Source organism: Ursus americanus, chromosome 30, assembly GCF_024610735.1.
Source record: "Ursus americanus isolate L20-20 chromosome 30, mUrsAme1.1.p, whole genome shotgun sequence".
NCBI lineage: Eukaryota > Metazoa > Chordata > Mammalia > Carnivora > Ursidae > Ursus > Ursus americanus.
This window is the reverse complement of record NC_142156.1, coordinates 32,039,384-32,056,105: the sequence shown is the minus strand read 5'-3', so window position 1 is coordinate 32,056,105 and position 16,722 is coordinate 32,039,384. Positions and strand designations below refer to the sequence as shown.

The window sequence follows — 16,722 nt, the reverse complement described above, 5'->3', positions numbered from 1 at the left end:
CCCCATACGTGACAGTCACCCCAAGAACCCCATACGTGACAGTCACCCCAAGAACCCCATAAGTGACAGTCACCCCAAGAACCCCATAAGTGACAGTCACTCCAAGAACCCCATACGTGACAGTCACTCCAAGAACTCCATAAGTGACATTCACTCCCAAGAACCCCATACGTGACAGTCACTCCAAGAACCCCATACGTGACAGTCACTCCAAGAACCCCATACGTGACAGTCACCCCCAAGAACCCCATATGTGACAGTCACTCCAAGAACCCCATAAGTGACAGTCACCCCCAAGAACCCCATACGTGACAGTCACTCCAAGAACCCCATACGTGACAGTCACTCCAAGAACCCCATACGTGACAGTCACTCCAAGAACAGAACACCTGTGCCTAGCACGGGTTGAGGGGGGTGCAGGGGACCTGTGTCCTGGATTTTCCTGGACATTCCCAGTTCAGGCCTGTGTCCTGGTGTTAATTATTAATAGCACCCTTTCCACTCCCAGAAATGTCACAGTTTGATGATAAATTTTAATCATCTGAGCTCATAACTGTTTGCTGAATGACTGAATGGTGCTCTATGTAATGAGTTGTAATGGGGGTGGGGGGCCAAGGCCAGCCCCCAGCCCCAAGGTCAGCCGTGCCACACACTCGCAGCACAGCGCCATCGGGTGCTCTGTGGGCCAGCCTCGACTGAGGCACCACAATGGGACCCGCAGTCGCCAGGCTGACCTCACCAGGGTCCACACCCCATGGTCACCATAGGGTTCCTGGTCTCCGTGGGTCCCAGCCGGAGCCCCCGGGTGTGATCCTGACAATACAGCATGTGTGGGGACCCAGACCCCTGCTCTGGCAGTCTTTGTCCCCGGGAACCCAACAGGAATCAGGGAGAATGTCTTGGGGAACCAGAACAGGGACCAGGGACAGGTCGGGGTGACTTCTGTGCCCAGTGTCACGGAGCCGGGGTTGTGAGACGCCCCTGTGTCCACTCTGGGGACAGAGTGGCTGATGGTCAGCATGACCCACCAGGGCACCCACCCCCCGTAGTCACACCCTCTTCCCGTGGCCACATGAACACCCTGGACTCGGCCCCAGGGCCTTCCTGCTCTTCAGCATCCAGCCCAAGGACATCTGATGGCAGGGCTGACGGCCACCGAGGTTCCACTGAGTATGCGCTGTGCCTGGTGCTTTGTGGTCTGGAGCCGGGACCAGCCGTGTGTCCTCACCAGGTGCCTGTCCTTCGTAGGGAGACGTGGGGTCTCCTGACCACCCTGGGAGGAGAGAGGAAGGGGCGGCCAGCCCCTGCCTGACTCCCAGCAGAGGACAGAAAGGCTGCCGTGGGCCAGGCGGTAGAGCGCGGCTCTCTGAGGGAAGGGGTGCTGGGCCCGGGGCTGCAGGACAGAGCAGGCTGGAGAGGGTGGGACCCCAGACCAGCCAGGGGAGCCCCATCCTCGGGGGTCTCTAGTCAGACAGGGGCTCCACCTCAGTTCTAGTGTGGACCGAGGCCCAGCATGGATGAGCCGGTGTAGACACGACCCAGAGCAAAGTCGCCTGCTCGGCGTCTCTTCCCTGAGCACCCACCATGTGTGGGCCCACAACGGGGGCAAGGCAGACGTGGCCCTGCTTGGAGCACTCACGTCTGGGGGAGATGGAAACAGGTCTAACAGTAATGTGGGCGGTGTGGCACAGGAGACGGGGTTTGTGCCTTGGAGAAATAAAGTGCGGTGAAGGAGCCAGGCGGCAACCGGCCGGGGTCTCCCACCCACGCAGCTGGAGGAGGCCAGGGGCCAGGAGGAGCCCTGACTGGGGGCACGGTCCCCGTAGCTGGAATTGGCTGCTTGGGGCCTCAGTTTCCCTTCTGTGCAGCCTGGTTGACAATAATGGAACCTCACCCCTGGAGGGAGGGGAGCGACAATCATGTTAAATGGATGTTTAGTTTGTCTCTGTGGTTAATTGTGGCTGTCGTTATCGTTGCGCTGTTCCAACCCCAGCCGGCCTCAGGCCAACACCCCAGCCTGCGGCTGGCTCCCCACAGGCCTGGCACCCTCACCCCAGTACAGCTGGCCTGGTGAAACCAAGAGTCCCCGATGCCCGAAATAGCTGGGGAAACCCAGACCGGCCCCAGCCCCAGTAGCAGGTGCCTCTACCTCCCCAGAGGGGGCAGGGGTTCCAGCTCCAGAAGATTCCACAAGCCCAGCTGGAGAAGGGGCCTGCATCCCAGCATTAAGGTCGTCCAAGCCCCTGTGCCCAGACCTGAGCCAGCCAGGGTTTGAGATCACAGTCAACAGTCAGGAGCTGTATTCAGTGGCAGAATATTGTGTTCATGTCGATCCTGCCCCCTCCTTGGGATGCCCATGAACCTTCCTAAGTGCCATGCATGGAGTGCCTCTGACCATGGGACACAGGCAAACACTTGGAGCTCAGAAGGGCCCTGAGTGGGCATGGCTGGTCAGGGCTGGATGTGGGACACTGGGCCACACCTCACCAGCTGCTCCCAGACCTGGAACTCTGGGGATTGGGCCAAGTACAGAGAGTAGGGAGACATAGACCCTCACAATCACTACCCTGTGAGCCCAGGGTCTGGGTAGCCTGGAAGCACAGCTGTCCCTCAAGAGGCCTCATGGAGTCCTTCCTCAGTAGTCAGGACCTCAGATCAGTCAGTCACTCATTGATCTCTCCATACCTCCATCTGTTTGTCCATCCATTCATCATCTATCCACCCATCCATGCATGAAGACTTCCTGAGGCTTTCTAGGGGTCCAGCCTGGGAGGGGCTCTCAGCTGTCCATGCCCCAGGAAAGGTACGACTGGTCTAGTCAAGGTCAAAGTGAGACCTGGAATGTACTTGCTTCACCTTTGGAAGAGGGGCTTCAGGTACCATTCACTACCTAGTCTGGCCCTGTACTGGGAGCTAGGTCTAGATGCTAAGGGCAAAGGTGGGCCAGCACGGTAAGGCCTGATGACCCCCGCCTAGTGGGTAATCAAACTCTCCAAGCTCCCTCCCACCCCCCACTATAGGCCTTCCTGATCTACCCTCCATGCTGAACTCCCCTACTCTCTTCTCCACCCCCCCCCATCCTTCTCCAATCAGAGAGGCTCCCAGGACATTCCGGAGCTCTGAGGTCTTGGTGGGAGTGGGGGATGGGAACCCAGTACCCAGCACAGTTACCCCCAAAGATGGCAAATCCCTTCCACCAGCTCATTCTTTGGAGGCACCACCAATAACTCCCCCAACCCAGGCAAGCCAGGAGCCAGGCCTACTGGCCTCGGCCATAACACCAAGACACCTGACACACGAGATATAAAGTGTCCCATGGGCAGGCCTGGGGCAAGTGCCCCTGCTCATGAGCCCGGGGGAGTGTGGCCCTCACCCCAGCCACAGTCCATCAGCTCATCAACCACTGTTCACTCACATCACCCCTCACAGCAGACGCATATGTGCGTGGCCCAGGTCAGGTCCTGGGGGTGAAGCTAGGAGAGTGAAGCTCACAGTGCAGATGAGACCCTCCTCCCCAACAAACGTTAGTGGAGAAGACAGGGAGTGGGGCATTCTGGGGGTCCTGCACAGTAGGCAAAGGTGGTCTGGCAGCAGCAGCAACTTTGGTAACCTCAAAATAGGGCCTGGGAGCTGGACCCCCAGGGCTGGAATGACAGAGGTAGGGAGGGCATCCTGGGAGGGCGCAGTATGAGGAAGGGCACAGAGGGGGACTGTAGCACCCCTCAGCTGGTGCTCTCCAGCTCCACTGAAGCTCCCTGACCCCTCCACCTTGAAGACCCCAGACTCGTCTCCCATGCCGCCTGGCCCACCACCTTGCTCACCACCCAGAAAGCCCTTGGATTCTGTGCCACGTGGCTGGGTCCGGCCCTGGGAGGAAGGCGAATCAGACGTAGACAGTGACCACCCGGCAGAGAAGGGCCGTGCCGAGGATGCTGGGAAGCAGGCCAGGGCAGGGTCCCAGGGGCGTGCAGGAGTTCTCCAGGGTAGAGGAGTGGTCAGTGCTGCAGGCAGGGGATAGACAGGGCAAGGGCATGAACACACATGCTGAGCCCAGCCAGCAGACTGGAGTGTCCAGAGCCTGGAGCCTAGCAGAGGGTCAGGGGCAGGGCCCTGAAGTCCTCAGCACTGACTAGATCTTTGGTTCCAAAAGCAGCTGATCCCCGAGACCCTAGTGAGTGGCCTATTATCCCTGTAGCACTTACAAAACATGGGGACACATGGTATTCAGCTGAGCCACTCAAGGATTCTGTGAGCTGACAGCCAGGATCATCGTCCCATTTCACAGGTAGGGAAGCTGAGGCTCAAAATGGTTAACATCCCAGAGAGAGCCGGAGCAGCTCCTGCTTGTCCCAACTCCCAGCCTGGGGCCTCCCACCTGATGGATGGGGAGACTGAGGCCAGCAGAGGATGGGGCCCACCTGAGCTCACACAGGGTTGCTCTGTATGGAGAGCTGCCTTCTGCCAGGCACCAGACATGCTCACATGGGCTGAGCTCCCTCTATCATTCCTTTACAGGGGTGCAGAAAGGAGGCCCAAGAGTGGACATCAGGCTGAGCCAGGACTGCACACCCCAGTGACAGTCCCTCTACCCCACGGCTGAGAGGAGGGAAGGCCAGCAGGCAAAGGGCCTTGGGGAGACTCTGCGGTGGGAGCCCAGATCCCAGGGTCGGGCAGGCAGGAGTCTTCACCCACATGCAGCCATTCTCTGCCCTTGACCTTGGGTGATTTGCGTCCCCTCCGTGGGCCTCAGTTTCCTCATCTGTACAAGGGGGAGATAACTCGTCTCTCCCCCACAGGGTGGGTGTGGGGATTCTAGCCTGTGACGTGCCTTGCCCATGGTGACCCTCAACAACCACCAGCTATTGCTGTCATCTTCTGGGCTCTTGCCCAGGGGACACCTCTGACATGCTGTGTGACCCCGGGCATTTCCCTTCCCCTCTCTGGGCCCCAGCCTCCCTGTCTGCTCAAGGAGAGCTGGGTGAGAAGCCCCGAGGGCCAGAAACTGTGAGAAAATAGGATTCCTGGATGAAGGGTCTGCTCAGGGAGGCCCTGGATCTGCAGGGGCAGTGAGGCCCAGGGTGGGAGCTGAGTGGGGGAGGGGATTCAGGCAAGGGAAGCAGAGTGGTGGCCCTGCTTGCAGCTGGCCACCCCTGGGAACCCCCAGGCTAAAGTTAACCCCGCGTTGGCTGAAACCAGAACTCAGGGTAACCAAAAGAGAGAAGTAAGGGGAAGAGAAACCCAGCCTGCAGCCAGCAGGGCGTGGGACGTGTGACAAACAGGGCCAGGTGTGGCTGGGGACTAGGACAGGGGCAGTTTCAGGGTGGTAACCGGATGTTTGTGCAGCTCACAGGTGGGGGTAGCAGAGCCCTCCCCAACCCAGCCCCCTTTGAGCCTTGGCCTGGTCCTGGTGCTGCCCCCTGGCTGCCTCCTCGAGCTCCACCTTGAGTCCTGGAATCCTGGAGGGCCAGGCCTCAAGGGATCTCAGAAGCAGCCAGTGGTGTCCTCCACTGCCAGTAGGGCACCAAGGAAGGGATGACCAGGGTCACAGAGGGAATCAGCACAGGAGGGAGGGCCTGGGCTCTGGAACCCCAGCCCCAAGTCCTCCCAGCAACAGAATGAACAGATGAGTGGGCCAGTGGGTGAGCACAAGCATTCTGACTTCCCAAGACCCCACGATTCCAAGGGGACTCAGGGAGACACAGTCCAGCCTTTCTGGAGGAAATTCATCCCCTGTGTCCATGGCCTGTTAAAGCATTTCCCTTTGATCTTGGAGTCCTGCTGGTAGAAATTCATCACCAGGACTGTGCACCCTGTGGCACCTTGTGGTGGGTTTCTAACAGCCATATGTTCAGACAGCCTGATGCTCACAGCTCCAAACAGCCTCAGGTAAGTGCCGTGGGACACTTCCACAGTGCAGGACAGTGGGACACAAGCATATGACAAGAAAAGGTCTCATCTGAACTCATTCTTGTGAAAAGGACATGACTATGTGGAGAAAAGTCTGGAAGCAAGCATACACACCAACATACCAATAGGAGTCCTCTCTGGTAGTGAGATCAGATGTTCACTTTATTTTCCTTTTTATTCTTTTCTGTATTTTCTGATTTCTCAAAGAACATGTGTTACCTTCATAATCAGAAAACAAAACAATAGGGGCGCCTGGGTAGTGCAGTGGTTAAGCATCTGCCTTCGGCTCAGGGCGTGATCCCAGTGTTCTGGGTTCGAGCCCCACATCAGGGTCCTCCACTAAGAGCCTGCTTCTTCCTCTCCCACTCCCCCTGCTTGTGTTCCCTCTCTCTCTGGCTGTCTCTCTCTGTCAAATAAATAAATAAAATAAAATCTTTAAAAAAAAAAAACAAAAAGAAAACAAAACAATAAACTGATTTAAGATCAATGATCCTCTAAAAACAGTGACTTGGAAGACTTGAACGGCATCTGAAAGAGGCATCACAGAGAGGTTGCAAGACAAGATGTGACATATGTGAGCATGTGTCTCTGCCTCTATAACCATAATTACACCCATCTCTGTATCTCTGAGCTGGAGCTGCCCGTGGCTGGAACTACAGGTAAGCTTGGTTTCCATTTTGCACATTGGACTCTTCTGGCTTTTCTACAAAGACTATGCATTTATTGTGAAATTATGAAAAACAAGTCTTTTCCCACTTAAATAAGCATATTTATTCCAACCACTTCCCATCCAGAAAATATTTCCTGCTTACCTGCTACAGCCATGATAGGCCAGGAGCAGGGTTTGGGATGAGATTAATGGAGAGACAGAGAGCTGTCCCCCTTGGGTAGTGGTACAATGGGCAGAATGTATATGGAAAGAGGTCATTTCAATAGTAACATGGGTTCTTATCCCTAAATCTCAGGTCCTGCCTATATTTATGAAACTCTGTCCTAGCTCCGGCTCCACACAGAGACAGGAAGCAGCAGGGAAGTTGTTGGACCATTAATAAAAAAAGGTATTTTGGGGGTGGTGAAGAATTAGCAGCAGGCATTTGGCAAGGAAGCTTGGAGAAAAGCCATGCCTTTTAAAGGCAGCTGAAAACAGAAGCATGAGCGATCGCAAAGCAAAAGTTTAAGCAATTTCTGCAAATAGTAATACAAAGCTTCCTACAAATAAAGCCGATTAATGTGGGACAAGGTGAGTCCAGAATTGGCAGATGTGAAGGAAAGAAGCACTCTCTGAATAAACTTAGAGAGTTTTCATCAGTTCCTTGGACAGGAAGAATTATATGGCAGGTCAGAGCTTGGTATGCACAGTGGGAAGACCTAGGCTGACAAACTTCTCTGCCACACAGATGACAATGTACATTGGCAACTACTCCCTCTCCCCATATTCTGATCTAGTCGATATTGATCATATTAGTTGCTACCTCCCATGTCCATTATGAGGAATGCATGAGAAAATGTACACAAATCCCTTCCCAGAAAGCCTGGTTCAGTGAATCAGTGAAACAGGTTAGAAATGGTTACTGGAGTCTCACTTTACAGTATCCGTAGTTGTTTAATTCTGATCGTGTTTATGTTAGTAATATAGTAAGTTCTATAGATGTCATTTCTCTTCTTACATTCTCAAAATCTCAAAAGAAACCCTCCACTTAAGGGGCACCTGAGTGGCTCAGTCAGTTGAGCATCTGACTCTTGGTTTCAGCTCAGGTTGTGATCTCAGAGTCATGATCTCGGGGTCATGAGGTTGGCCCCCACGTCAGGCTCCTCACTCAGCTCAGAGTCTATTTGAAATTCTCTCTCCCTCTCCCTCTGCTCCTCCTGTTCATTCTCTCTCTCTCTCTCACTCTCTCTCTCTCAAATAAATAAATAAATAAATATATGTTTTTTTAAAAACCTCTCCACTTAAGGTCACTGCCACCCATCTGTTCTATAAGTAACAATGAGGACAGCCACCATGCCTTGGCTGTTCACTCCTCACTTTCTCCCCCAGAAAAATACAAGTTTTTAGCCCCCATTTTAGTCGGATGCTGTGACCGAGAGTCCAAAAGAGCAGGAATTCAACAGCCATCACTCCAGTCTGCCCGCCTCCTGCCTCAGCTGCCCCTTCCAGGACCATCATTGACAAGGGGAAAGATGCTGTCCCCAAGAGATATGGCTCCTTCCCGGGTCTGCAGACTGTTTGTCCCAGTTCAGTGCCTGAGAACCGCAAGGTTCTCAACACGCAGTTTGAATGAGGGAAGAAGGAAAGAAGAGATGGCTGTGTGTACGGAGTGAATGATTGATGAATGCGTGGATGGGTGGATGGATAATTGATGGATGGGTAGATGAGTAGGCAAAGTGATGGATCATGGATAAGTTGGTATTTGGATGTGTGAACAGATGGACAGGTGGGTGGGTGGGTAGACCCCAACCATGAGAAACACAGACCCTTGGCGCCTGGCAGCTCTGCGCAAAGCAGCAACTGAACCCAACACTTGGGTTCTGATGGTGATGCTGACCCAAGTGTGACCTTGGGGCTGTCATTACCTCAATGTCTCTAAGCCTTGTCCCCTCACAGGCAACCAAGATGTGGGTCAGTACCTGCCCTGCCACCTCACCAGCTCAGCTGTTCGGAAGTCAACTGAAAGGATAGCAGGCATGAAGGTGCTTTCGGAACTCTAGAAGGCTTCCCAGGTGCACTCTAGGTGTGGAAGGACCTTGCAGGTCATTGAGCTGACTCACCCTGGAGTTGGATCACAGCTTGTGGGAAGAGCCTGAGCTTGTAGCCTGGACAGACCTGGATTCTAGTCCTGACTCCACCACTTCCCAAGTGCATGACCTTGAGCAGGTGACTGTCTTCTCCATGTCCTCCTCTGTGATGTGCAGGTGATGATAGTGACAGCCATCCCTCAGGGCTGTGTAAGGATTCAGGGGGATAATTCTGGAAAGTGCTCAGCATAGCACCTGGCAGGGGTAAAATAATGGATCTGAGGTCTGCTGTCTGGAGTCACAAAAAAGAGGCCCAACTGCCCCCTCCCCACAATAGGATGCTCTGGAGACCCAAAGTATTCTAGGGTATCTAACTCAGGAGTTCACAAAACCCTGAAATGTATCTGTATAAATGTGCATTGTGCAGAAAGGCTCAGGGCTTTGGGCAGAAAGAGACCATGACCCATTGAGAGTTAACCACATTGATCTAATCTACAACCCTCATTTAGGAAACTGAGACCAGAGGCTCACCCAAGAGTTCTTTGTGGGTCAGGGGACAGCAAAGCACACAGGGATTCAGTCCACTGTGAGAACTTCCCTGCCCAGGAGCAGGGCCCTGCCTTGGAACACAGGCCTGAGATAGTATTACTGCCACCTGGAAGCAGCATACACCAGGCAGAGGCTTCCGGGTCTAGGGGGAGTGGGGATAGAAACAGCAGGGGCCACCATTTAGATGGAGCAATAAGATTGTGGGCGAATTTCAACTTCCTTTTTAAATTTGTCTCTCAACGTTGTTATAAGAGGGCTTGAACAACAAAGTAAAGTTGAGGGAGAAAGAGGTAGCGGCTTGTGGAAAAACAACTCAACCCGCTCCCCAGGGGACCTGCAGTTCTAGTTCATGAGCTCCTGTTAACAAAAACCAACAAAACCAGAGTGTGAAACAAAAAGGGTTTCTCAAACACGAGTGTGACGGGGGAGTCGGCCAGAGGACGTGGAGCGGAGAATCCAGGAAGGGGATTGCTGAGCCTGGAAGAGATTTCTCTCCTATTTCAGGGCCATCCTAGCAGACAGATTTGGGCACCTCTGGAGGTGGAGGTGGGGGGGTCCAAACTCCAGGCCCAGGTGGAGGCAACAGGATGTAGACGCAAGACAGGAACACAGGTGTCAGCTCAGCCTAAGGAAGAATCACCTTGTTTGTTTTCAGAGGTCCTCTGAAAATAGAGTTTGTTGGTCTTGCTCTTTAGTTTTAAAATAATAAGTGCTCACTGTCAACAACATGAGAAGTACAGAAAAACAAACCAGAGGGGAAAAAACCACCCTTCGCACTGCACCCAGAAGAGCCACTGCTGATATTTTGATGGATCTCCTTCTATTTTAATCCTATTTTCATTGTAAAGTGTAACAACCACAAAATAAATAAAATGCATCTGTAAGTTTAATAAGTAACAATAGCAGGGGTGAAGCTGCGCAACGTGGTGAATGTACCAGGCGACCCAGTTGTTCCTTTGCAACGGTGAACTCTCTATAATGTGGACTGTTCATTAATCAGCCTCGTGGGCTCGGAACGTGCCCAGGACCTCAGCGGCGCCCGGCTTAACCGTCCCTTCACTCTTTCCCGTGGTTTGATGGCCCCTGTGTGCTCTTGCACCAGTATTTCTCAGCTCCGCCGGGTTGGAACTTCCCACAGATCCAGTGGAACCGCGCGTGTTCTCCGTCTCCACCCGGCGTCTGCACCGTCCGGCCCCGCTGACCTGACGAGGCTCCTGTGCTCGCCTGGCACGGACGAGCCACCACCCGGCCGCTCCCGGTCCTGGGCGACACTGGGCACGGCTACCCCCAGAGCCGACACCCCTGCCGCCCGGAGTGAGGCTTTCTCCGGGGCCCTGGCACCGTGCAGCACGTTGTTTTCATTTGTTCTCTTTTTAAAAATAGAGACAGCTTAGTTTTTTCCTAATTACAAAACAAAATCCAAAGACTCTTTTAAAAGAAAACAGAAGAAAAGCATAGAGAAGCTGCCAGCACAGCCTGGAGATGGTGCTGGTCGTATCTGGTGTACGTCCTTCCAGGCCTGACGTCGCATTCCACACGGACAACAAATAGATGAGAGATGGCAGACGGCAGACGGGAGACGAGAGACAGAAGATAGATGAGAGATGACTGATGGACGATAGACAGACGACGGACAAGAGATGATAGATGACAGACGAGAGCTAGATGGAGGGTTTCTCTTGTCAGCGAACAGCACAGCCCCAGGGGTGCGGAAACCTGGGCGTGCATCACACGGTGAGCCTGAGGTTCTAATGACACTCAGGCAGCCTGTCCCGGGTCCCACCAGCGCCACTGTTCCATACAAGACGGAGCCACTGCTCTGGTCTCCATCCCTGTGCGCAAGTCCCACCACAGACTCCAGGTTGACCATCACCGCATGGATCAAGGTCATGCCTGTCTAAGGCTTGGGAAGCACGTTATAGACCAACTTCCAGAAAAGCAGCACATACCACCCCCCCAGCCCTCAGAGCCCGGAAGTCCCGCCTGGATCCTGAGGAAGGCACAGCCGGCACGTGGACAGAGAGGCACCCAAGGGCGCTGCCTTCCCACCGGTCCCACTCCGACCTCAGCTCTGCTCTGAGGCAGGGGGCAGAGGGGGACTCTGAGTTGCCTCTTCCCAGCAACTTGGGGCACCCGCCATGTGGTGGCCCCTCCTCAGGAGGTCTCAGACCCCTCTCCCCAGTGATTACTCTGTGTCTCCTTGGCAGCACCGAGCCCCAGGTGGGAGGAGAAGGCTCAGGGCTGTGAGCTTGGCCTCTGGCTGCTCTGAGGGGGCTGGGAGGGTATGCGTGCTGGAATGGGGGGCTGTGGGCCTGGGTCTGTGGAACCTACATGTGTGGGGCTCTGGGAAGGCACCAGAAGCCCTGCTGGTGGTCCCCACAGTCAGGGCCCAAGAAAGGGATTTGGTCCCCTCTGCCCCAGATAACACACAGCCCCTCCGTTTCTGAGGCCGGAGACCCATCTGGCCTTCTCGGGGAGGCTGCCCTTGATGTGGAGGTTGGAGAGGAGATCTCCAGCAGCAGGGCCTGGTGCCTCCGCCCTGGTGGGAGGGTCTCAGAGCCTGGGCTGTCAGGCCCATCAGGGGTCCCAGCTGCCCAGTCCAGTTGTCCCAGGAGCCAGAGGGAGTTTGAAGGGGGTTGCTGGAGAAGAGCAGGGACCTTAGAGACTGGGCTCCACCCACTCGGTTTTCACAGGAGAAACTGAGGCCTGCAGGTAACAAAGGACTTGCTCAGGTCACACTGTAAGCCTGGCCACCAGACTCAAGGTCAGTGCTCTCTTCCACGTGGCACTCACAAGCCGTTGGCCCTGAGGCCCCCCTCTCCCCTGGCCTCCACCTCTGTGAGCTGTACCCTGAGACTCAGCATTAACTACTCTGAGCTGAAGATCCCTCAATGTCAGCACTCAAGTCCAGAAAGTCAGCATTCCCCATTCCAGGCCTCCCGGCCTCAGGGTCCTCTCTGGTCAACAGGCCCCAGTCTGGCTTAGCTCATGCAAACCCAGTGCCTGCCGGCCTGCCTTCCTCTGGGCCTACAGAGCTGAAGCACATTCAAGATTGAAAATCACAGCCCTGTCTCTCAGCTTCTCACTCAAGATCCTGCCAGCCGACCCCAGGCTCAGGGCCAATGCCCACTGGGAGCCCCGTGTGATCTTTCCGCGAGCGGGTCTCTGTCCCACCTGGAGCAGACAGCACACAAGGGGGTCCCGGAATGATGTCTGGTGCTTATGTGTTGTGAACACGAAGGATGCCCAGTGTCTGAGAGAAAAAGCAGTCCCCTCCTACAGGCCTTCCTTCCAGGCCTCACACCTCACATCTCAGGTCCGTTCTGACAGGCCAGCCCCTCCCCGCCCAGCACTCCCCCAGCCCAAAGGGCCTCAGGTGTGTCCCCGCAGAGAGCAGCTCAGGCCTGTCAGGAGCTGACCCCAGGAGAAGGATGGCCAAGGGGTTGGGAACCCAGCCAGGCGGGTGCACTGTGGGTGCACAGTGGTGATCCCCCACATAGGGGATGTCACCACCTCCCCTGACTGTCTTCCATGGGCCATAAGGGAGATGTCCTGGCTGCATTTCTGGTCAACATATCCCGAGTGTCCCTGTACAGTGCAACACACACACACACACACACACACTCTCACACACACACACACACACACACACACACACACACACACATTCGCACATGCACACACAAGTCACACACCCTCACGCTCACTAGTGCTCACACATTCACAGTCACTCCGGTGCACGCACCAAAGCTCGAATTGACAGCACCCCCTAGTGGCTGCTGTTGTCACTTCTCTAAAAGGTCCCAGTCTAACCAGTAATAACCATAGGGATGTTCATCAGAAATCCTAGATGCCCAAGTCTGGGAAGATCATTCTGTCCTTTCACAGAGATGGATGTGACTACACAGCAGGTAACATGGAAGCCTGGCCCCTCTCAGACCAGTGTTCTCGCCCTCTTCCCCAAAGCCTAGGTACTCAGATTCCAGCTCATTCCAGTTCCCAGGGTCTTGCTAGAGTCCTCCCAGGGAGGGACTGGGGCAGAGGAGTTGAGGGTCTCATACTCCCACCTCCCTCACACGCAAGGTGCATGACCCACCATGAGGGAAGAAGGTACCTTGGGGAAGAGGAATTTCCAGACCAGAGGGTCCCTGAGAGCAGTGTTCTCTGTGCTAGATGGGGCGGAATTGGGAGGGGAGGCGGCTGCACTTTACAGAAACCCAAAAATACCAAGAACACTGATATAGACCTGCCACGTAGAAGAAACACATGCTAACGTGTGGTCAACTAGCTCACGCCTTTTACTAAGAGAAGAAAACCAACTGGTCATGCTGGACTCCCCTTGTTTCCACCCCAAGTCCCATGCTTTCCCTACTTCCTGGAAAGAAAACGAGCACCATTCACTCCCCAGGTAGAAACTGATCTGCTCTGAAGACTGGCATTGCTGTAGAACCTGGGGACATGGCTGTGGCCTCAGAGACCAAGTCCCGGAGCAAAGTTCCTGTGGGTGACAGAGGCCAGAACAAACAACATGTTCTGCTGTAACATGTGGTGTGATGAGTTCCTGAGGGAAAGGAAGGGGTTAAGGGGGAGAGAGTGACAACTGTGGGTTTGGGTGGATGGTCAGGAGAGGCCACCCCTGAAGGAAGTGAGAGGACCAGCCCAGGAAGGTGCTTGGGGAAGAGTGCTCCCTGAAGAAGGAACAGTGAGTGCAAAGGCCCTGGGGTTGGGTGTACCCTGCCGAGTTGCAGGAATAGCAAGAAGGCCAGTGTGGCCCCATCCCAGGAAGGGTAGGGAGGCAGGAGAGGGAGGCTGCATGTCCCTGGGGCCTTGCAGCAAACGCTGAGCACCTTGCGTTTTGTCCCAAGTTTTCAAATGTACCCGAAAATCACGCCGACATATATTGCTCCTACACATATCCTAACTTCCTACACGGATAATGGCTGGGATGTAACCAGTGAGCTGGATGGCTCGGAGTGAATAGACAGCGCGGTACTGGCCACCCCGGTAGATGGATGGACGTTGGGGCAGTTGGGGTTCCTCCTTCACAAACACTGGCCCAGAGAACCCGGGCGCGCCCCCGGTGCACAAACCAGTGCTTGGGGGAGGGGGGGCACACCAGACCTTGAACCGCAGGAGCACAGGGCGTCTGTATTCTGCAGGGACTGCGGGGACACGGGGCGTCTATGGTCACTTTTACTCTGAGCTGCAGCCGGCTCTCCCGAGCAGCCGGACTCATTTGCAGCCCTGCGACAGGCCACGGCCCCGTTCCCCACGTTCCCTTCCTTCCTTGTGTTGTTGACACCGAGGCTTGCTGCCCCGGCGGTGCGCATCCCCCGGAGGCACTGAGAACCCGGGTAAAGCCCCCTGGCGTCATTCGGCGGTCACTAAGCCCCGCCACCCTGGTCCCCATTCTGCTCTGCCTAGTGCGACCCTGGACTCTCGAGCCTCAGTTTCCCCTGGCGTCACTCGGAGGTCCCTGAGCCCACCTCACGGTCCTGGTCTCCGCTTGTTTGGGTCTGCGCGCGCCAGAGCCCCACCCTGCTCTTCTAGCGGGGGGACAGGGACCCCTGGTGGCCGAGGAGGGTGACGCGGGTCCGGGAGCCCGGGCCAGATTTATGGAGGCTAGAGCCGGATGGAGCGAGACGGCCCCGGGAGAGCACAGGGAGCCCCCCCCCCCCCCCCGCCCCGAGAGAGAGCATCTCCCTGGGACCCACACTCTGCGCAGAAGCTGCACCAGCGGTGTGTCCATAGCAGGGACCCCGCTAGGTCACCTCCTGGGTTAGGGAAAGGAAGACCAGGTTCTAGGGCCCCCAAGGACAAAGAGGGAGAATTCTGAGTGGGCAATGGAGGGAACCAGGCCCTTCTTGATTGTAACCTTGAGGATGCCCGGATGAGGGGGAAGGAGAAGAGCACTCATCTCAAGCAAGAGGATCTGAGCTTCTTTTAATTAGAATCAGTTTCCACGGCTTCTGCCCCCCCCCCAAAAGGTACAGGTATTTTGCACCTTGAACCAGTTCTCAGGGGAATTTACCAATCGATTTGGGAAAAATTAACATCCTACCACATTGAATCTTTCAATCCATCAATATCTTCTCCTTCTTCCATTAATAGATTTTAATAATTCTCAAGGAAGGCAGCCAGACCTGTGCCGGAACCATATTTTGCAATCAGTATGACAATGATGTCATGGTTTGGAGGGAATCCTCAGGGCAAGATTCATCAAATTGGGTATGCAGTGGAAGCTGTCAAACAAGGTTCAGCCACAGTTGGCCTGAAATCAAAAACCCATGCAGTGTTGGTTGCATTGAAGAGAGCACACTCAGAGCTTGTAACTCTTCAGAAAAAAAAAATTCTCAATGTTGACAACCATATTGGTATCTCAGTTGCAGGACTTACTGTGGCTGCTAGACTGTTCTGTAATTTTATCCGGCAGAAGTGTTTGGATTCCAGATTTGTATTTGACAGACCTCTTTCTGTGTCTTGTCTTGCATCTCTAATTGGAAGCAAGACCCAGATACCAACACAATATGGCCGGAGACCATATGGTGCTGGGCAGCTTATTGCTGGTTGTGATGCTGTGGTCCCTCACATTTTCCAAACCTGTCCATCCATCAACTATTTTGACTGTAGCGCTTTGTCCATTGGAGCCCATTCTCAGTCAGCTTATACTTACTTGGAAAGACATATGTCTGGGTTTATGGAGTACAGTTTGAATGAACTGGTTAAACATGGTCTGCGTGCCTTACAAGGGACATATTCCTGCAAAACAGGACGTAACTACAAAGAATGTTTCTATTGGAATTGTTGTTAAAGACTTGGAGTTTACAGCTTATGATGATGATGATGATATATCTCCATTCCTGGAAGGTCCTGAAGAAAAACCACAGAGACAGGCTCAGCCTGCTTACCCCGCTGACAGAGCTGCAGAAAAGGCTGATGAACCAATGGAACATTAAGTCACAAACCTGTCTATATGTGTGTTATCAAGTCTGTAAGAATGCAGGAGCACACACGGATGACACTATCTGCATACTTTGAACCAAAAGATGCAAGGTGGTCTTATGGTATGTTTTAGGAATCAGTCCAGATGGGTTTTTTCCCAAGAAACTTGTCTGAAACCATATAACGGTATGCATTTTTCTTCAAGAGGGTCTAAAAAATCATTTTCTAGAAAGTACAGTTATCTGCACTAATGTTTTTACATGAAGAACATAGTGTCTTTGTGGTTTTAAAGACAACTGTGAAATAAAATTGTTTCACCTGCCTGTGGGGGGGAAAATGCTCAACGAAGTTGTATGTAGACTTTTTCCCATAGACAGATGGCTTGGACATCTCTTTAGATTAATCCCTACTTAACTGACATTTTTAATGCAGTTGTAAATTGTATCCTTCTTAAATGTCATTTTCTATTCATTGGCTGATATACAGAGATACAGTACATTTCTATATTTGAAATTGGATCTGGTAAATTTACTACACTTTTTTATGGGTTCTAGTAATTTATCTGTACATTCTATGGGACTTGCTACA

The 16,722-nt window shown here is 53.8% G+C and overlaps 1 pseudogene; it reads left to right on the top strand.

Annotated features, from left to right (window-relative positions):
• Nucleotides 1-13,650: 13,650 nt before the first annotated feature.
• Nucleotides 13,651-16,148, top strand: LOC123795595 (proteasome subunit alpha type-1 pseudogene; annotated as a pseudogene).
• The last annotated feature ends 574 nt before the right edge of the window (nucleotides 16,149-16,722 follow it).